Source organism: Balearica regulorum, unplaced genomic scaffold (assembly GCF_011004875.1).
Source record: "Balearica regulorum gibbericeps isolate bBalReg1 unplaced genomic scaffold, bBalReg1.pri scaffold_104_arrow_ctg1, whole genome shotgun sequence".
NCBI classification, from domain to species: Eukaryota; Metazoa; Chordata; class Aves; order Gruiformes; family Gruidae; genus Balearica; species Balearica regulorum.
This window is the reverse complement of record NW_022679036.1, coordinates 12,686-34,883: the sequence shown is the minus strand read 5'-3', so window position 1 is coordinate 34,883 and position 22,198 is coordinate 12,686. Positions and strand designations below refer to the sequence as shown.

General features: G+C 56.2%; 1 pseudogene; it reads left to right on the top strand.

The window, feature by feature from the left end:
- The first annotated feature begins 328 nt into the window (after positions 1-328).
- LOC142599742 (syntabulin-like) lies at positions 329-1,500 on the top strand (annotated as a pseudogene).
- Positions 1,501-22,198: the final 20,698 nt, after the last annotated feature.

Below are 22,198 nucleotides of genomic sequence, written 5' to 3'. Positions count from 1 at the left end.
TCACGGTTACTCTTAGTCAAAGCCCTCTCTAGTTGGTTTTCACTCCAAGGCAGGCTCCATCATGTGCTTTCATGCCATCAGTTCTCATGTGGATTTCCCAGTTCTTTCCTAGAAGGGAAAATATTAGACACTTGGGTGACAACTCACCCTGCCCAGCCTCAGGCACCTCCCTGTGCAGTTTTCTGTACGAGAAAGAGAAGGGATACCTGCCAGAGCATGCGACACACATTGCAGAGAAGAACTTGCCACCGTGCTGCTGGTCTTTCCCTCCCTCTCTCAGGCAACTCAACAGCCCAGCATGTCAGATAGACACCTAAAGCTAGGTGGGATGAATCTCAGTTTCCGGATGCACAGCTTCATAACTCACGTGTGGAGCCTTTCACAGTTGAGTCTTTCACTGACCAGTCAGCAGAAGTGTTACAACACTTGTGTTTTGCCGCAGGGAATCAGAAATAGAAGAGCTCAAAGCTCAGCTGGGACGGAGGAAGGAAGACTGGATTGACAAGAGCGTAATCGTGTGGAGGCAGAGCTGGCCGCCTTGGAAGCGAGCAGGAAATTGAAGAACTCAAGCAGGTCATTGAAAGCATGAAGAACAGCTTGGCTGAGAAAGACAGAAAAATTCAGAAATACTTCATGGACATCAGCAATGAAACCAATAAACTGGAATCTTTGCTGCAGAGTAGGGAGATGGCTCAGAACAGCTCTGTGAGAGATGAGCGGTGCCTGGAGTACACGTGTGACTCGGAGGGGAAGCTGTCAGCATTGTGTGCCACGATGCCAGACAGCCTCCTCTCAGAGGACCAGGCTCTGGAGGAAGTGGCAGATAGTGGGCTGCTTCTTAATGGGGACACAGCTATTGGGACTGATTCATCTGAAGAGAGGCTGACCACCACAAGCTCTGAGTTGAGTGATGCAGCTCCCTCCAGTTCTGCTGTGAATCAAGAGATGCTTGAAAATGTTCTGGGGGAAAAACTAGCTGCTTCTCAGGAGGAGAAAATCAGCAGCAGGATGGTGGAACAGGCCATCCAGACTGATGTGGGGCCATACAGCCTGGATGTGGAGCAGCTGGCTCAGAACCTCTTTGGAGCTCCAGATGCCTGTCCTCTAAGCCCACCTTCTTCGCTGAAGGCATTGGGTGGAAGTTCTCTCAGAAGCTTCAGTGATTCTGGTATCATAGTGGCCTTAACTCCAAGTGATCCAAACTCTGCCATCCTTTTGTCTGCTGCGGAGCACAGAGTTGATGAAAAGCATTTTGTGAAAGAGCTTGATTTTGCAGAAGGTCATGGTGATGAAGCTCCGATAGGAATAAAGAGGAGCTACTGGAGCAGCAGTCTCCTCTGAGATCTTCTGGCTGTAGCAGTCCCTGTTGTACCAACTCTCATGTGGGATTTCAGTTCTCGGAGAGAAGGAACAAATCCCATTTACAGAGCATGGCTTTGTGGCTGTGGCCTGGTGGCCCTGTACTCTTTACGCCGTACACTGTTCAATATGGAAACCTAAAGTCCACTCTGTCCCTGGGCACCAGCTGGCTGAGGCGGAGAGAAAGGGGGGAGAAGAGAGATGACAAAAAGTTATTGTGTGTTCTGGCAGAGTCCATCATTTTGCTCTTGACTATTTGATTTGCACTATAAATCGGTTTGAAAACATGCTCCTTCTTTCCTTTGAATATTAATGTTGTCTTATAGTCGTCTTGTATTGGAACCTGATAGTCATTCGAGCCCTTTGAAATCCTATGTCTAAATGTGTAGCGGTTTAACTTATTGTTTATTTAATTGATTTATTGTAAATTGCTTTCTGTATGACCACAAGTTCAGTAAAGCATGTTAGAAATGTTAAATATGTGCGAGTGTTTTATTGTAGGAGAGCTATGAAAAATGCCCCGCCTCAGCGGAGCCCTCAAACACGCAGAAATGTCCTTCCACTCGTTGCTCTTCGGGTGGCTTCTGAGCTCCTGCTTCACACACAGCCAGAGTGGGGACCAGCGGGGCTGGGGCTGCAGCCAGTGCCCTGGCTTGGTGGGCTCATTGCTCATCCAGACGCTGCTTCTCTTCCCTGGGGAGTTCCCTGACTAGCTCCCTCCTGGGCTCCTGTATTGCCCCGTGGGTTCTCCTGCTGTGGGGGGAAATCCGCTCCCCAAGCACCGTTTCTAAAAGAGAGGAGAAGTCTCTTCCCCGTCCCTCTCACTGTCTTCTCCCAACTAAGACAGGCTCTGTGGTGTCAGGAGCAGTGCTTCTGCAAGGGCATGGTCACGCACCCCGGGGATGCTCCCAGCTTGCAGCAGTCTCCCACTGGCTGCTCTGCAGGACCAGCTAGAAGTCAAACACTACGCAGGTTTTGCAAATCAAAGAAACGGGAGGTATGCAACCCCTCGTTCCCTTGCTTTCCTTCCTCTGCTTTTATTTGCTCTTTACAATGGAGAAACCAAACCAGCAGAATCAGTCACACTTGTGCGCAGAACTGGGAGGAGTATCTGAGAGAGCAGGAGATGGCGCTGCCACCCAGAGGGACCTCAACAGGCTGGAGAAAGGGGCTGACGGGAACCTCCTGAGCTTCAGCCAAGGGACATGTCAAATCCTGCCCCGGGGGAGGAACGGCCCCAGGCCCCGGGACACGCTGAGGGTGCCTGGCTGGAAAGCAGCTCTGCAGAGAAGGCCCTGGGGGTCCTGGTGGACACCACCTTGAACTTGAGCCAGCAAAGGCGGCCAAGGGTGTCCTGGGCTGTACGAGGAGGAGCATTGCCAGCAGGTCGAGGGAGGGGATCAGCGCCGGTGAGGCCACCCCTGGAGTGCTGTGTCCAGTGCTGGGCTCCCCAGGACAAGAGAGACGGGGACAGACTGGAGAGAGTCCAGCGAAGGGCCACCAAGATGGGGAAGGGACTGGAGCAGCTCTGCAGTGAGGAGGGACAGGGAGAGCTGGGACCGTTCAGCCTGGAGCAGAGAAGGCTCGGGGGATCGTCTCCAGAGAGAGAAGTATCGGAAGGGAGGGAGCAAAGGAGATGGAGCCTGGCTCTTCTCAGTGGTGCCCAGGCTCCATCCGGCTCAGGGTGGCCCTCCTTCAGCAAGGGCTTGGACCAGATGACCTCCAGATGACCTCCAGAGGTCCCTGCCAACCTCACCAACCAGCACCACCACCAGGCACCGCCCAAAAGGGGCCTGAGCAAAGGCGGAGGTGTGAAGCACGCTGCCGCACGGGCTTTGCATCACAAGGTCTGTGTCTGAGGCTGGGCGAGGAGCTTCTGGGCCCCTCCGCGGGTGCGCCCCTGAGAGCTCTGAGATGGCACCAGAGAGTCACAGTCACCCCATGGCGTCACTTGCGGTGGGCACCCATACACGCCAGCGTGGCGTACCGCCAGTGGCACCCGAGACGTCGAGTCCTGCGGGCAGCACCCGAGCCGTCGAGTCCTGCCAGCGGCACGCCAGATGTCGTGACCTGCCAGCGGCCGAGGAGCCACCGAGAGCAGCAGCACTGGAGGCGTCCAGGCACGAGCCGGCGGTGCCGGGAGCCGCCAGGAGCTCGCGGCAGGGGGAACACCTGCCCCATCTGCTTGGGTCCCCTCGAAAACTCTGCTGGTGTGGACCCGTGCTGGCATGCCTTCTGCCACGCCTGCATCCAGCGCTGGGCTGCCACCGCCCTCGCTGCCACCTGCCCGCTCTGCCGGCAGCCCATCGTGGCCATCCACCGCCTGAGGGTGGGCGATGACCGTGCCGGGGTGGCCCGCAGTCCCCACGGCGGCCGCTACCATCCCTACGTGGGGCTGTGGCCGTGGCGGCAGGGGCGGCAGAGGCAGGGGCGGCAGAGGCAGCAGCGGCACTCCGGAAGCCCCCGGCGCTGCAGCCTGTCCGCCGAGCGTGGGGAGCGCAGCCCTCCCGTGCCCCGCCAGCGTGTCCGGAGCCTGTCCGGGCAGTGGGACAGCGACGGGCGCAGCCGGCTGCGCTCCCCGCCAGAGACGCACCAAGATCCATCGTGGCTGCGGAGGGTCCGGGAGGAAGAGCCGGGCTCAGGGGACCACGCGCACCACCTCCCCTGGGTCCGCCCCTGAGTGGGGCGGCTGGGCCCCCGGGGTCCCTGTGAAATAAAACCACCAGGGATGCAGAGAGAGCCGGGGGCCACGCCTGGTTTCTACACACCGCTTTGGTCATTGCTGCAGAACTGGGGGAGTGGGAGGGATACGGCCCTGGGAACTGGGGGAGACGGAAGGATATGGCTGTGGGAACTCGGGCAGAGGGTGGGCTCTGGCTCCAGAGCTGGTAGAGGGGGAGGAAGGTCAGTGTTGGAACGGGAGGAGAGGGAGGGCTATGGCTGGCCCTGTGACGTGGGGGAGAGGCAGCCGAGGTCCTGTGGACTTGGCGAGAGGCAGGGACGTGGCATGTGGGAAGCAGGGGGAGAGGGTGGGATGGGTATTGCCCAGAACCTGGCGGAGAGGGCGGGATACGGGGGTGGGAAAGGGATAGACACAGGGATACGGCTGTGAGATGTGGGTAAGAGGGAGGGACACGGTGCCCAGGGAACTAGGGGAAGAGGGAGGAATAGTGATTGGTGTGGGAACTGGTGGGAGAGGGTGCTACAGGGCAGCGGGGACTGGTGGGAGAGGGAGCCACTGCCCAGGGGACGCCGCGGCAGGTACCACAAAACCTGTCTGGGAGAGGGCCGGGCAGAGCAGCCCTGGAAAGTCTTGCTCCACAAAGAGGCCCTTCTCTCCTGCTTTGGCTTGTGCCTACAAGTCAAAGCGCCAAAGGCCGCCTTTCCTGCACGCAGCACTTCAGGAATGTGCCAAGCCTTCCAGGGGAAGGCACCCAAGGTCCCTGGCAAGGACAGAGCCTGAGTCCAGGTCAGCTTTCTCTACCGCACCACAGCGACTGCCTCCAGGGGCACAGGACAGCCCCGCAGAGCCTCTCCTCGGGAGCCAGAGGAGACGGCAGCATGCTCCAGCTCGAGCTGCACTCATCCAGACAACCGACAGCTGCAGCTGGAGCAGCGCAGCTACGTGCCGCCACCCGGGTTCTTGGCAAAGACCAGTGACAGCTCAGTCCTTCCTTTGCCCCACTCAGGACGGAGGCTGGGGAGATGGAGGGTGAGACAGGCAAGCGTCTGGGAAGCCCTTCCACTGGCTGCCGGGACGTCTGCTCGACCAGGCAGCGTTCTTCATCCGCGGGCCTGACGGTATCCAAAACACGTCTCCTCACACTCTCCTCCATGCTCCCGGGCCCCCTCACCTCTCAGAGAAGGGAAACAGGGATGGCTCCTGCACATCCCTCTGCCCACCGTAAGCTCCCGGAACACAGAGAGTGAGAGCAGAGCGCACACACCGGGGAGAAGGCAGCGGTACTTCTGCACACAGGTCTGCTTTGGTCTTCTGAGCCGCTGCCTCTGATGTTTGGTACGCATTTTCGGTGACATCCTGTGGCTCTTGCACCGGCCCTGCTGGGTCCAACAAGCTCATCGGAACCGTGCCGACTGCCTCGAGATAATACTAGAATGAAAACGGACGGCTCAAATGCAAGAAGCTCTTGCCATGACTGCAGCTCCCAGGAGGTCAGCTCTAAACTAAGCCACCCTGAAATAGATCCAACACACCACCAAACACCACGGGAACTCAGTACGTCAGTGCTGAAGCTAAGGCGGGACACGGGAAACACGCAGCCTCCCACCCAGTGCAACCAAGAGTTTACGGCGTGCTTCCGAGTGGCTCAGCTCACTTCCAGGAAAGGCCTTTTTCCTCTGTGAAAAAGAAATGACCTTGATCCTTGCCTGTTTCCAGGCCTCCTTCTGCCCGTAACTTCTGGATGCTTTTGGTTACCAGGCCTGGTTCTGTGCCTTCCCAACCAGTACCAACATGCACTTTTAGACTGCTGTTTCCTGCAGTGGAAACCAAAATTTGACAATTTTCCTGTGCCTGAAATGTTGTGCGGGGTCAGTGCATCCACGGCTGGAAACTAATTAGTGTAGAACAATTTTAAAACAGAGTATATAACTTGGCAACCCTTGAGTCAGGCCCCACAAACTCAGGCTTCGCCTGTCTCATGCTCCAGTATGAAAGAAAACAATTAGTAAAATAGTTAAAATGTAGAAACAGGATAAGAGAAGCCGTAAATTAGGGAACAGTCCTTGGGTATGAACTAGAAAAAAGACACAAAGTTTGAGGCATCCTGATAAAGGGGGTCCAATATGCCAACAAGCCTGGGACCATCTGGGCAGGACGGATAACAAGGTTGCTGAGCTTGCAAAACGGAGATCATGAAGAAGAGGTCGCCCAGCTGTGTACACTGAAGAAGAGGAGAAAGAGGAAGATTTAAGGAGGACGACCCCTGACGACCACCTGAGAAAGAAATTGCGCAGGCGTATCAGGACATTAGCATATATTCATGAGTTCCCGGAATAATAATGAATATGTATTAGATTTATCAGAAACCTAATGAATATGTAACTCTTTTGTAATATAAATCACGTACAATTTGTTTCTCATCGAGACGCACGTTTGTGGAAATATCCCGGTGCGACTCCCAGCGCTGCAATAAAGGATACCTGCTTCATAGTCACATTGGTTATTGAGTGAATTTTTTTGATTCACTACCCTATTTGCACAACTACCAGGGCAATATTGGAGAGGTGAAGAAAGGACATTCAAGGACTGACCCTCAGCCTGAGCTGAAAAGTGTATATTTGAAATGCATTCATCCGTGCACACAGGTTACAGCCAGTATCTCTTCTGCCTCTGTAGCTCCCAGCTACTGACACCTGTGGGAAAAAGTGTTACAGTCCTCTGATAGACTGTGGCACCGAGTTCCACCTGTCTGTAACAGCCTTTATCCTGCGGTTAGGGGTTGCAAAACCAGAAAGAGAGAGTTCAAATGTCTCAAGGGAATTAGAAAAATCCATTAATGAAAGCACAGATAATATGACAGCTCTACAGGAAGAAATCAAATTATTATAACAAGTAGTAATATAGAATCGATTAGCCCTAGACGACCTTGTAGAAGTACAGGACAGAATATGTGCATTATTGAATAACAGCTGTGGGGGGTTTTATGTAAATCAAGACCAGAAAAATGAAACCGAGAGAAACAAGATAAAGACTCATTGACTCATTTCGAAATATTACATGAAGAGAGGCAGGGATCTCCCACCAATCTATTTGGATGGCTAACCTCTTGGCCCACAGACTTACGTAGAGGACTGTGAACTAAAAGGATTTGGGTTAATGTATTCACTCTCTTGTTTTCATTTGTAAATATATGGCTGTGTTTACTTTGTCTATTACCTTATGCACTCGACTTCAGACTAAAAGAAGAGTAGTATCGTGTGCCCTTGACAGTTAAAAGGAAAGGAGGCACTGGTAGGAAACACGCATTCCCTAACTCTTGTACCAATTCGTCTTTATAGTATAAAACTGAAAGAACTTGTATAAGATCTATCTAGTTGACAATGCAGACTGCACAGACATGGTTCAGTCAGCATGAATGAAGGGCCCCAGGTCCTTGCAAGGAGAAGGACAGCCCCCCACCCTGAAGAAGAAAGGGTACCCCAGGACTACCAGATCACGCCAGCACCCCAGCCCCTTCGACACCTTGGTGAACCCTCCCCTTCTCTGGCATCAGGGATAGGGAACTGCAGCAAGACTGACTCCAGGGACGTCTGCATCAAGAAAGAAGCGGGTGGATGACGACACCACAGAATTTGAGTTGCTTTGCAAAACAGCAGCCTCTGTCTCTGTGAGCGTGTCTCTGTGCGTGTCTGTGCGTGTGTGTGTTAAGCAGCGATTGGTCCTCAGTGCCTGAAAGGTGTAAGAACCATGTCTGAAATGGCATTTGGGATGCCCCAGTTTGAATGGGACACCTCATGGGCACAAACGCAAGAATTCCTCTTGGAATGCTATACTTTGCATTCCAGCTTCTCTCTTCGGTCGGCACGGCCCAGTTGCCAGCTTTTGGTGATGGCTCCCCATCATGGCCGCACGGTACCGCTACCGACACTGGTTCCACCACAGTTGGAAGCAGCATTTGTGCTCCCCAGGGCAGAGAGGGGGAGGACAAAAACAACCCCAAAGCGCCCCAACCCCCTCTGCCCCGGCTCTCACCCCATCACCCCTCTTCTCTTCCCCCAACAGAGAGGTTGCCTCTCCGGCTGCCCATGGCATTGGAGATGCCCGGTGTGACCTTCACCGCCCCGGCCATGCCGCCACCGGTCACTGCCGGCGTGCTGCCCTCTGTCCCAGGGCTGCCGGTGTCCTGCCAGCCTGCCCAGCTCCACCCTGACACCCACCAGCTGGCACAGGCCACTGTCTGGCAGGGGGTGCCAGGGCCCCTGGGGGCACCAGGGCAGCTGGCGGAGCTCCCCCCCGGGGCACAGCTCCCTTCTGGGGTGCAGCTCCCTTCTGGGGTGCAGCTCCCCTCCAGGGTGCAGCTCCCCCCCCCCGGGGTGCAGGTCTCCCACAGGGTGCAGCTCCCTTCTGGGGTGCAGCTCCCCCATAGGGTGCAGCTCCCCCCTGGGGTGCAGCTCCCCTGTGAGGTGCAGCTCCCCCCCATGGCTGCTCCCTCTCCCCCTGCCTATGGCTGGGGACAGCAGCTGGTGACGGGGATGCTGCTGCCCCACCAGCCGATGGGGCTGGGGCCGTGGGCCCTGCTCCAGGGGCAGCCCCTCTATTTCATGGGCTCCTGCGTGCTCCATGTCCCTGCCCGCCCCGGATCCCTCCCACCCTGCCACCCCCCGGGTCAGCACTGGGTGCAGGGCCCCCCTGTGCTCCGCACCCTGCCCAGCAGAACCCAGAAGCCGTCGGAGGCCTCCAACGAGGACGGGGCAACTGTCAAGAACAGCGACCCCACAGCCTCGCCAGCACAGCTTTCCTCAAGGAGCTCCACGACTCCTCGGGGGATGTGGCGCACGGCGAGTGTCCCCAGGATCCACCGGTGGTGGCGCAAGTAGGGGAAAACGAGGGCACCATCTTGACCGCCAGTGTCCCCAAGTTGACCACCAAGGTCCTCGATGAGCTCCCTGACCTCTCCGAGTACGTGGCAGAGGGTGGCTGCCCCAACGAGCGAGCGGTGGTGGCGGGGCCGGGGGATGGCGAGAGCACCTTCCCCTATGGCCCCGATGTCCCCAACTTGACCACATCCCTCAACAAGCTCCCCCACCTCTTGGACTATAGGGCGGAGGATGGCTGCAAGAAGGAGCAAGTGGTGGCCGTCATGCTGGTGGACGGCAAAAACATCCTCCTCGATGGCCCCGACAGCCCTGCCAGCGCTGCCTCCTTCAACGATGTCCCCAACTTCTTGGAGGACGGGGAGGATGGCGACTGCCCTGAGGACCATCTGGCAGTTGCGATGCTGGGGGATGCTGCCCCCTTCTGGGGGGTGGCGGCCTCTCCCTTGCAGGACCCCAAGGGGAAGGAGAGCGGGCTGACGGCAGACCTCCCCGCCTGGCTGCCGCTGAGTCCCTTGGAGACTTCTGCGGAGGGCTCGCCGGAGAGTTCAGAGGAGACGTCAGAGGACAGCCCTCTGCAGAGTCCCTGCAAGGATTCCCTCCAGGGTCCCCAGGAGAGTCCCCCTACTGAGCCCCCTGCGCATTGTGCTCCTGAGTCCCCTGCCCAGCCCCCCGGCTCCCCCCCAGCGCCATCCACCCCTCACGGCCCAAGCGGTGGAGGAGGCTCTGTGGAGGCAGCCCCAGGTGTGTTTGATCTGTTTGCCGCTGCCGCCAGGCGTCGTCTCGGGCCGTGTGGTGCCCAGATTGGGAGAGGCAGGTCGCAAGAAGGCCAAGCGCCCCGCACCAGCAGGCATCCCCACGACGCAGGAGACCTCCCCGCAGGACAACTTGCCACCCAGGAGGAGCAAGAAGATGGTGGCGTGCCAGGCGGCCAAACATCCGTAAACCCTGCGCGAGGGGAAGCTGGACAGGGACGGGCAGAAGCGGACAGCGCGCAGGAAGCAGCAAGCCAAGAGCATCCAACAGCAGCAATGTGCCTGCCGAGCACCTAGAACCCCCGGGGATGCCAGCGAGCAAGGGTCCTTCACACAGCCGGAGGGGACAGGTTTCACGCAGCCACTCAACCCGGCGGTTACTACTCAAAGGAACAACCGCCCCGCAACCAGCATCCCCACCCCGGCCTGGCACCAACACCCCCGCTACCCCCACCTCGACCCCAGCCTGCTACTGACAGCCCCGCCACCGCCAGCCCCACCTCCGCCTGGAACCGGCGGCCCCACCACCAGCAGCAGGCCAAGGCCTGCACCCACCCGCTCCAGCCCCGGCCCTCTCCCACATCCCTCTTCCTTGCTTTGCTCATTAAAAGACTTGGGTCTTCGCTTTGCAGCCCCTCTCTGCCTGCGGTCATTTGCGCAGTGGGGTGGGGGGGGTCGGGGGCATAACGCAGGGGGTGGCTGCGCTGGGCTGGGGATGGCCACTGAGAGCATGGGAAGACAGGGCATCACGCCGGGTGGCAGGCACCCGTGGGAGAAACCACGCTCATTAGCATCAATGCCAGGAGGACGGAGGCCACCGTCACTGCCCCAGCACCACCACCACTGCCGGTGAGCTGGATCCCGCGCTGGGAAGGAGCCGCAGCCGCCTCGGAGGCCAGAGCTGAGAACAGAAAACAGCTCGCATCTGGCCGGCGAGCAGGCATCCCTGGCTGGGGCTCGTGTGCCGACATCCCGGAGCTGGCGCCGCACCAGCTGCCCAGCTCACTCTACCCCTTCTACGGCCTTTGTCTGGCGCTGCCTGGGCCTCATCCGGCAACCCGCCCCGCCCACAGGGGAGCCCCGAGCCTGTGTCACAAAAACTTTGCAACCGGCCCGCGCCGACCGAGGCAGGAGGCTGGGTCGCAAAGTATAGAGCTACACGGGCAAATATTTTTTCCTGCGCGTGCCGTCTCCCGGCCCAACTGGAGCACCCTGAACGTGCCGTCACACAGGGTTCTGACAGCCTTCAATCCAACGACTGAAGGTACGCGCCAACAGGAACAGCACCGTCTTCTCCCACACCTCTCTCCGTGCTCGGGAGGAGCTGTTCGCACACCCCTGGCAGCCGGCCTTGCTGCCTGAAAATCCTTGTAGGCATGAGAAGTACCCAGCAGTTCAGCTCACTTCCATTGTTGAAGACAAGGCTTTTGGCTAGAACACAGCCAAATAGTTCTTTGCATTTCTTTAGCTCCTGGGGAGTACCGATCAAGGTTTTCCTGTCAAAAGAAACAAGAGAAGCAGTCACAAAAATGCTGAGAACCTGCCAGCCACATACACGGCGCCCACGCAGTAGCATTATCAAGGCCCCGCACAGACACCACGGATTAAGCTAATGCACCAGTGAGGAGAGAGCAGGAACAGTGCTCTGGCACCCACCACGGGAACAAGGAGGGCCCCATGAAGGGGCCTGCACGATTGAGGAGAGCTGCTGTTCTTTTGCTTCCTGTTTTTCCTCCTCCTGTTCTTCCTCCCCCCGATCTTCCTTTTCGTCCTCCTCCCCCTTCCCTCTTTTCCAGTTTATTCTTCTCCTGTTCTTCCTCATCATCTTTTTTCTCCTCCTCCTCTCCTTCCTTTCCCTCTTCCTCATCCCCCACTAAATCTACTTTAAAGCTCTCCGTGGAAAGTCTGGCCAGCCTGTAGCCTAAGTAGCATTTACATACAAGAAGACATCTGGATTTTTTTTTTTCCCCTCCCCTCAACCCAGAGGATCCCAAGTTGTTGTCCTCAGACTCAAAGGCAGACAGAAATCCAGAGAAGAGTGGTGGCCAAACAGTGAGCGCAGAGGCAGCACAGCCAAAAGCACCCGAGCCCGAGGGTGGCAGGGAGCGTGCTGATGTGCAGACAGGTAGGATGCTGCAGGGGTTTTAAGTTCGTCTAAACCCAAAAACTCATGGATCCAGCTGCACCTACTACCCTCAATTCCTGATGCAGCTGGGAACACCACCTCAAGTTAAGGGTCTCAAATCATTGCCATTAGAACACCCTTGAATTTGCTGCTTTTCACACTAACAAATTAGGCTAAGAAAGGTGACCTTTTTCCAGAGGGTCAGCGACCTTTCCTCAGGTTTCAGCGCATGCTCTGGGAAACAAGCCAGGGCTGCTTTCTTTACTCTTGCCAGAGGCTCGTCAGACGTGGACTGAGGTTTGTGAACATTCCCACAGCTTGGGCCCTGCTGAGCCTGCTACACTGCTGCCCAGCCATGCAGAGGCTTTTCTCCGCTGAGATACCGTTTGACCTGGGCTGGTGGGGAAGCTTTGGCCTCATGCCCTTCCTACTGAGGAGCGTAGATCACCTGGTGTACTGAATAGCCCTTATTTTATCATTCTCTGATGTGCTGAGGAAGGTTTCGTAGCTCTGCTGTAGGAGATGGGTACAATTCCTATCAAGCAGGCACATTTCAGATGTGCTGTTTCCTCGAGGGCTTTTCTGGCAGGGGTAGGAAGAGAACATGCTTGTCCTGACCCAGTCGATTGTGTTTTCCCTTTTCTGCCTTTTCCTCTCAGGAAGATCAAGTGATGAAGAGAGAAGCATGTTTTCAACACAGACGGTTAGCAGATGGGCTGTCAGTGTCCTTCTATTGCATTTGGCTTGTCACTACTCAACTACAGACTCAACCAAGAAGCGTTTGTTCTTCTTCACGGTGAGACCTAGTGGTCTGACTTCTTCGGTGTGACATGGTGTTTTAGGAATCCTTCTCAAGGAGGGCACAGGGGTTGCAGAGCACATGGCATCAGAGGGCTGACGGAGACAACCAATGTCCATTTTTTGTGGTGGTATCGTTTTTCCCTTTCTTCCTCCACAGAAGTCGCGTTCCAGCATAGTCTTTGGATCTAGCTTGCCCTACTGAGTCATCAGGTGTAGGCGTGACTTTTAACGCTCAGCTGACCCCAATGCACATCATTCCTCATGCTTTGGCTTTCCAGAGCTGCACTCGGAAGAGCCTGCTGACCGTGGAATAGTGGTGGCCGTGGCATGCCAGACAAATGTGCCTCCTGAAAGACCCCTGCTGTGCTCTCCACCGTGGCAGAGCCAGGAGCAGCCGCGGCCAGCAAGCAGGAGGAGAGGTATGAGGCAAAGCCAGGCTCACAAACCCTGTTGCAAGGCCTCTCATAAGCAAAATCAGTTTTTGGACTTAACGATTCCCTCTCTCTCTCTCACGCTCGCCAGAGCATACCTCCAAAATTCAAAACGTACAGCATCTGTTCAGGACGGAAGGTGCCAGGACGGAAAGCTCAATTTTCCCTTGAAACGCCCCACCAATGCTGGGGATCTGCACTATCCTAACCACCTGACAGTCCCAACACTCTCTCTGACTCTAGCCAGGCTCCAGCTCCAAAATGGAAAATATACAGCATCTGCTCCCACGCAGAATATGCTGGTGTAACCATGGGATAGGGGCCGTGAGAGAGAATCAGTTGGATTTTGAACCTCGACGGATCCGTGAGATCGCAGGACCTCCAGCCGGCACCGGGGAATTCTCGGGGAGAACCTTCGATCCCTGGACCGAAGAGCTCTGAGCAAGACCCCTGGGAGAGGTAAAGGCATTCTTAGTTGATTTGAACATTTGCTCTTTTGACTATTTGCTCTTACCACCGTGGCGGGACAAGCCCGCACCAAGAGCACGGGTACCCCTGGGAAGCTGTGGGTTGGAGTCCCACTGAAGCCGTGGGTTGGAGTCCCACCGGAGCCTGCTCGTAAGGCGCGGGGAAAGCTGCACAGAGTTGAGCTAGGGAGACGTCTCAGGTAAAGGTCTCTGCTAGGTGAAAGCCTGTGGAGCAGGAGCCGGAGGGGAGGGGAAGCCTCCAAGGTTGGGATTTCTGGTGGCAGGAGAAATTCCTGGGATTTCCGGTGGCAGGGGAAATCCCTGCGGGAGCTCTAACATGGGTTGGGGTCCCTCTGACTAAGTGCTTGTGATAGTGCGCAATATCACAACCACTAAGTCCCTGGGAGACGGGTACTTTTCCGAGTAAGAAACCAATCCCCTGAAAAACACCACTGGGATGTATTTTGGAACACTGGACAGACCTGTGAAGAATTAATCCTTTGACTCGGAAACAATTGGTTGAATATTGTAATCACTGGTGGCCACTGCATACTTCAGAGAGTGGGGAAAAGTGGCCGGAAAATGGGACACTGCAATATAACACAATGTTGCAATTGATGCTATTTTGTAAGAGGGAAGGTAAATGGAATGAACTGGCATGTGTAGATTTGTTTTTCACACTGTGAAATCATCCGGAATGGCAATGGCAATGTGAATTGGTTTCACCTAGTTCTGCAGTAATGGCATTAAAGGGGCAGGAACCTGATAAGAATTTGAAAAAGGTTGCTCGGCTTGTGATATCGGTAAATGGTGTTTTAAATGTGAATTTGAAGAAGATGATGTTGAATGATTGGTTGCACCTCATAGAAGGCTAGGAAATGATCAAGGGGATCAAAATCTGGAGGCTAATAACGCTTCCGCCCCTCCTGTGGAAGGGGAGATAGAAGGATTCAGCCCGGTTGCCGGGAGGACAAGGGGAAGAGGGGGAGGAGACAGATTAACTCCCCTCCAGGCCCCTCTTCGACAGGCAGTTGGTAACGAGGGTCCGGTAACGGTCAAAGTTCCCTTCTCAATAACTGATTTAAGAGCATGGAAAGAAACTGCAGGCACTTAGCAGGGTGATCCCGAGAGGGTTGCCAAAGTAGTGGAAACAATAACCAGAACCCAAAACCCTGATTGGGAGGATTTGCAAGTCATATTGGATACTTTGTTGGAAGACACTGAAAAGAAAATGGTATTAAGTACAGCCAGAAAGCAAGTAGAAGGAGCCCATGCTAATGGGATTACACAAGGGACAGTGGACCAGAATCTTCCATCCACAAATCCTGAGTGGGACCCTAATCAAGCGGGACCCAGAGGGATGCTGACTAGATCTCAGAGGTGGATTTTGTTTGGTGTTGGACATGCAATGCCAAAAGCAATTAATTGGTCTAAACTTTATGAAGTGAGACTAGAATTAAATGAGTCCCCTTCAGCCTTTATGGAAAGACTGAAGGTGACTGCTAGAAAATATACTAATTTGGACCCAGAAGAAAAAAAAAAAAAAAAACCCACACAAACAAAACCACAAGCAAACCAACAAAAAAAACCACCATGGAAGAAGCTATACAATTGGCCTCTGTATTTATGGGACAATCAGCCCTAGAAAAAACTCCAGAAACTGGAAGGGACTGAGTCCAGAGACTTTGGTAAAATGCTTGAAGTAGCCTGGACTGTGTATAACAACAGAGAGAAAAAGAAAAAGAAGTCAGACAAATGCAAAGGGACGGAAAAATTCTGGCAATCTTGACTGAGAATAATAAACATGTAAAGCAAAACTCAGCCATACATCAGCAGAGGTTGTTGGTGCGACGGGGTGAAAAGAGAACTGGCCTTTCTTGAAACCATTAAAATTTAAGCTGGGAAAACACTGGGTAACACATAAATTTTTGTACATGCCTGAATGTCCGTTGCCTTTACTGGGACGAGATTTATTAAGCAAATTAGATGCACAAATAATTTTTAAAGATGGAGAAATCAGATTACTAATACCAGAATCAAAGCCATAGAGGTGAGAGTGTTTATGTTACAGGATTCCTCCAAGGAGGAACAGATTCCAGAAGAAGTGGACAATGCAGTAACCCCTTTGGTATGGAGAAGTGAAGTTCCAGGACGATCCAAACTGGCAGAACCGGTAAAGGTGACTTTAAAACCTGCAGCCAAGCCGGTAAGACAAAAACAATATCCTATTAAGTGGGAAGCTCGGAAGGGATTAGAGGAATTAATTACAAAATTTTTAGAATGTGGGCTGTTAGTAGAATGTGAATCAGAATACAATACCCCTATATTACCAGTAAGGAAATCAGGAGGTAAGGAATACCAATTAGTTCAGGATCTAAGGGCCGTAAATCAAATAGTTCAAGATATACACCCAATAGTGGCCAATCCATACACTTTACTGACATCTTTGAAGGAGGAACATAAATGGTTTACTGTACTGGATTTAAAGGACGCCGCCTTTTGCATACCTCTGGATACAAAAAGTCACAGCATATTTGCTTTTGAATGGGAAAGTCCTGCTACAGGACGAAAAACGCAACTAACATGGACTGTACTTCCTCAAGGATTTAAGAATAGCCCCACAATATCTGGAAATCAATTGGCAAAAGAGTTAGAAATGTGGAAGAAACAGGATTAAGGAGAAGGTATATTATTACAGTATGTGGATGACATCCTGATAGCAGCAGAAAGCAAAGAAACATGTTTTGAAATTACTATCAGTTTATTGAATTTCCTGGGCCAAGGAGGATACAGAGTCTCCAGAAACAAGGCCCAGACAGGGAAAGAAGCAGTGATTTATTTGGGATTTGAGATATCTCAAGGACAGAGACAATTGGGAAACGAACGAAAAGAAGCCGTTTGTCAATCCCTGAACCTAACAGCCCAAAGGAACTGAGAGCCTTTCTGGGAATAATTGGGTGGTGTCAACTCTGGATTCTAAATTATGGATTGTATGTGAAATCCCTATATGAAGCCCTGAAGGAATCCAAAGACCGATGCTTGGCTTGGACACCTGAATGCCACAAATCATATAAAGAACTCAAAAAGGCATTAATGATGGCCCCTGCATTGGGTTCTCCTGATCTAAGCAGACCTTTTGAGCTGTTTGTGCACGAAAGGCAACACCTGGCCCTTGGAGTGCTGGCGCAACGGCTGGGATCCTGGAAGCGGCCGGTGGGGTACTTCTCCAAACAACTTGACACCATGAGTAAGGGATGGCCGGGATGTTTGTGTGCTGTGGCAGCAACGGTGCTGCTGATTCAGGAAGCTGGAAAATTGACTATGGGCCAAAAGAGAGTGGTATTTGTACCGCATATGGTAATAAGTGTCTTAGAACAAAAGGGGGGGTCACTGGCTATCCCCTAGCAGAATGTTGAAATACCAAGTTGTCCTATTGGAACAAGACGATGCGGAATTAAAAAACCACAGCAATTGTAAATCCGGCAATGTGCCTGTCAACAGAAAAATCCTACCGATAAAATGGGGCATGATTGCCTGCTAACCATTGAACAAGTTTATTCCAGCAGAGCGGACCTGAAGGACGAACCTTTGAAGGATCCTGATATGGAACTGTTTACGGATGGAAGCAGTTTCGTGCAAGAAGGAAGGCGAATGGCCGGGTATGCTGCTGTTACCACCAACAAGGTATTGGAGTCAGGGACGCTACCTGCAAATACATCAGCACAGAAAGCAGAATTGGTGGCGCTAAAGCAGGCTTTATGGATGGCAGAAGGGAAAAGGGTGAACATGGACAAATTCCAAATATGCATTTGGTGTGGTCCATGCTCATGGAGCCATCTGGAAACAAAGAGGACTGTTATCAGCCCAAGGATCACCGATAAGGCATAAGGAGAAAGTTCTTCAACTCCTGCAAGATGTGCAGGAACCGAAGGAAGTGGCCATAATGCATTGCAAGGCTCATCAATTTGGTCAGACGGCTGTAAATGTAGGTAATCGATTGGGGGATAAGACTGCAAAGGAGGCTGCTGAACAAGGTATCCTTGCACTAGTACCAGTAAACCAGATGAAAATTCCAAATTTAAAAGCAAGATGCAGCAAACTAGGTGAACAATTGGCAGAGCACTTAAAAGCATCTCAGAAGATGGAAGGATGGTGGGTAACACAAGAAAATCAGGTAATAGTAATTCCACAAGGTATGTTAGACCTTGCAAAAGAGAAACATGAGCAGACACACTGGGGTGTAGATGCTATGGTTACAAGTTTAAGAACATCTGTAATATGTCTAGATAAGAAAATATGAGTGGAAGTATTGAAAAGTTCCTGCCTCAGTTTCCCCCGCAGACTTGCCTGTCTGGGGCAGATGGGGCCACCCGGGGGTGAGACGGGTGTAGGACAGGGTCAGGGTGGGGTCATCCCCTGCTAAAACCTTGGCTGGGCTGAGAGGACCTGTCCCTTCAGACACATCCCATGCCCCTCAGCCCCGCCCCCAGGCCCGCCCTTGGCCATGCTGCAGCTCTGTGCACCCAGCATGGCAGGTGGCCGGGGACACAGGGCCCGCGGGGACACGGGCGTCCATCCCCACACATCCCAGCCACAGGATGCAGCTGGGTGGCCCACCAAGAGCTTCCCTGGCAACGGGATCCACTGCGACAGGAGGGGACAGCCAGATTCTTGAGGTGAGGATGGGACAGGGTAACCCCCGCCCGCCATTACCTGCCCCGCTGGCGGTGACTCGGCCCTGGGGTGGCTTGGCGACCTTCGGGGCTCGCGGGCCCTGATCTGGGGCTCAGTGGGGCTTTGGCACCTCTTGGGTGCCGTTTCCTGGTGGCCCCCACGCTCCCTCCCCCTCCCACACAGGCAGGGAGCAGTTCTGGAGAAACAGCTTTTAATTGACAACACACTAGAGTTGAAATGTCCCATGAAAGCTACTCTACCCCCCCCATCCCCCCCCCGCCCCAAACACACCACCCCTCCTCCCCCATCCCCCACTCCCCCCACCTCCACCTCATCCCTGCTCGGGCTCTACTTCCCCGCCTGCCACCCCCGTGCTGCCTGCCAGAGCCCTGCGCTTGCTGGCCGGCTTTGTCAAGGCGCTCTGCCCCCGCTTCTTGCCCCGCTTCTCGCAGGCGGCAGGCTGGGACGGTGGCAGGGCCATCCCCGCAGCCCCCCACGGTTCCTGGGGCTCCATCGTGATGGTGTAGAGCTCCTGGAGGCCCCGGATGGCGTCGGTGATCTCGGGGACGCTGTAGTCGGGGGTGAGCAGCTCCTCGGGCAGCGAGAGCCAGGCAAAGTCGCAGGGGGGGCTGGCTGTGCCGGTGCTACCAAGCTCCCCAGGCACGGGGCCGCTGCTGGGGCTGTCCTGGCTGACCCCCACCGTATCCAGGGAGCATCCGAAGTACCTGAGGGCCTCTTCGAGAGGCACCTCCTCGGACACGGTGAGGTCGCCTGCCGGGTGCCCAAGGGCTTGGTCGTGGGAGGCAGGAGAAGGGCAGGGTTGGTCATGGCTGCCCGGGGGGATGTTGCTGCCCCCCCGTGCCCCCATAGGGGTGGCGGTGCCATTGATGTTTCTCTGGGCGGGTTTCCCCTCAATGTGCCGGTAGCCGGGGATGGGCGTCGGCAACACCGAGGAGGCAAGGGCCACCACGCTCCCCTCTGCGCCGGTGGCAGCAGTGTCCCCAGGCATGGGGCTGCTGCTGAGACCATCCTGGCTGACCGACACCGTGTCCAGGGAGCATCCGAAGAGCCTGAGGGCCTCTTCGAGAGGCACCTCCTCGGACACGGTGAGGTCGCCTGCCAGGTCCCCAAGGGTTTGGTCGTGGGGGGCAGCAGAAGGGTAGGAGGGGTCGTCAGTGCCCAGGGGGATGTTGCTGCCCAGGTGTGCCTCCGCAGGGGTGGCCGTGCCACAGATGGTGAGCTGGGCAGGCTGTCCCTCATGCCGGTTGCCGGGGATGGACGTCGGCAACACTGTGGGGGCTGGGACCACCGCACTCCCCTCTGCGCCGGTGTCCGCGGGGTCCCCAGGCATGGGGCTGGTGCCGGCATCGTCCTGGCTGGCCTCCACTGTGTCCAGGGAGCAACCCAAGAGCCTGAGGGCCTCTTCGAGAAGCTCCCTGTCAGACACCTGAAGGTGTGCTGCCAGGTCCCCCAGGGCTGGGCTGGGGGAGCCATGGCTGCCCAGGGGGACGTTGCAGCCCGGGTGTGCCCCCACAGGGGTGGCCGTGCCGCAGAGTGTCAGTGTGGGCAGGCTGCCCCTCGATGTGCTGGTTGCCGGGGATGGACGTGGGCAACACCGTGGGGGCTGGGACCACCGCGCTCCCCTCTGCGCCCGTGTCCCTGGGGTCCCCAGGCATGGGGCTGGTGCCGGGCCCGTCCTGGCTTGCCCCCAGGGCCTCCAGGGAGCCCCCAAAGAGCCTGAGGGCCTCTTTGAGAAGCTCCTCCTGGGAGACTGCAAAGTCTCCATCTGGGTCTGCAAGGGCTTGGTGGTGGGGGCCATCAGGGGGGCTGGGGGGGGCTTCGCGGCCCGGGGGGACGTTGGCGCCCAGGTGTGCCCGCGCAGGGGTGGCCATGCCAGAGATGGTAATCGGGGCAGGCTGCCCCTGGATGTGGCGGTAGGCAGGGATGTATGTGGGCAGTGGTGGGGGGGCTGGGGCCTCCGCTCTCCCCTGATGGTGGTAGGGTGCGAGGTGTGGGGGCTGTGCCTGGGGGGTCAGAGGGGCTGCCCAGGCTGGGAGGGTGGTGCAGCCCCCGGGACCCCACAGGGCAGCACCCGGCAGAGCAGCGGTGCCATGGCTGAGCACGGAGCTGTCCGGGGGAGGCACGCTGGCGACCGTCGACTGGATGTGGAAGACGCGGGGGTGGAAGAAGCAGGCGCACGGAGCCCTCTGCAGACCTGTGTGGGTGAGAGGGAGCTGTGCTGGGCTGGGAGGACCCTCCAGGGCCAGCCAGCGAGGCGGCCCCGATGGCCGACGTCCCGCGGCTCTGTGGCGGGCACGTGGGGAGCTTGTGGCCGGGGCGCTCCGCGCAGGGTGAGCTGGTGTGCTGGGGGGCCGGGGATGCAAAGCAGGGAGGAGACTCGCCCCCAGGAGGTGAAGCGGGAGAGATGGCCCCAAGTACTTGGGCAATTCTCGGGGCATTGGATTTACTGGGCACGCAGCACCCAGGCCAGAAGTGCCAGGGGGCCGGGGTGGTGTGGGCGCCGGGGTGCCAGAGCAGGCAGGGGTGCCGTAGCTGTTGGTGGTAGTGCCTGGGGGCCGTGGGGTGCCACCCAGAGTGAGGGTGCCCAGGCTGCGGGGAAGGGCTGCTGCCGGAGGGGCAGTTGGCAGAGGGTGGCTGAGCCTGGAGGAGAGACAGGAGCGATGGCCGGTGGTCAGGTGCGCTCTTGCCCCCCCAAGAGCGTCCCCGGGCTGCAGGGGTCGGGGTGGGTCCCTACCTCGGGGGTAGAAGGTTTGGGGAAGGACAACCGTCTGCAGGAGCGGGGGTGCCGGGGGGTCGCGGGGGCCGCGCGGTGGGAGCCGCAGTGGTGGCGGCGGCGGCGGCGGCGCCATGTTGCGTTCTGGCTGTTGGCTGCTAAGGACTCTCTGGCATCTCCCAGGAGGGAATGTGGGGTGTCCGCGTGTTCCGCCCCGCCCCAAGAGCCTCCCCAGCCCCTCCTGCCTGGGGAGGGAAAGGGTTCAGGGGGGGCCTTGCTGCGTTGCCAGAGCTGGCACGTGCTTGGGATTCGTGGGACTTGGTGGGACGAGTGTCACGCCTGGAGTGCTGGCATGGAGGCTGCAGGCTGTTCAGGAGGGGTAGGCAGGGCAGGCGAGGTGGAGGTGTCGCACTCTGTGTAAGGGAGAGGTTGGAGGGTACGGCCCTTACGGCCAGCACGGATGTGGTGGAGAGGCTCTGGGTGAGGATGAGGGGCATGGAAAACAAAGCGGCTGTTGTAGTGGGTGTCTGCTGCCGATGGCCCGGCCGGGATGCCCGCGCTGCGGACTTATTCCATAGGCCGTGAGGAGAAATCTCTGCACGAGCAGCCCTTGTCCTGATGGTGCAGATTTTGACTTCCCAGACCCCAGCTGGGAATCCCGTACTGCTGTGAGGAGCAGGTCTGGGAAATTCCTGAAGTTTGTGGGAGAGAACTTCTTTTGTCAGAAGCCATCAGGGAGCCTGCTCGGAAAGACCGAGCCCTCCTAGACTTGCTAGTTGTGAATGGCGAAGGACTGGTGGGCGACGGGATGGTTGAGCAGCTCCTCAGAGTGTATTTCAGTCTGCAGAGCTGCTGCCTACCTGACCTTGCTCCTCTTGTGCCCTTTTTTGCAGGTGAGCTCAAAATTGCGGCCCGGGCTCTTCTCCGCTGTCCCTGAAGACGACCCTTGCAGAGAAGCTAGTGAAGGAACTCCCGAGTGCCATCACGGTGCTCTTCAGCTGGGGCGCAGGGACTCGGAGAGGATTACGACCTTGTTTTCAAGGGCATTAGTTTCCTTATGAGCCGAAAGAGGATCCTCCCGATGAGCTACTAGAAGGACTTTCTCCTCGCCGTCGATGGCGCTGGAGTTGTACTAAACTGCCTGCTGGCGGTAAGTTTGACATTTTTTCCAGGGCTCCTTGGCAGCCTTCTGAGGTCCTCTCAGAGGACTCGGGAGCTGGCTTCTCTTGGCCTGCCACCGTCGGCGTAGCACTTGGGCAAGGCAGAGCCTTCCACGGCGCCGGCCTTGCGTGGAG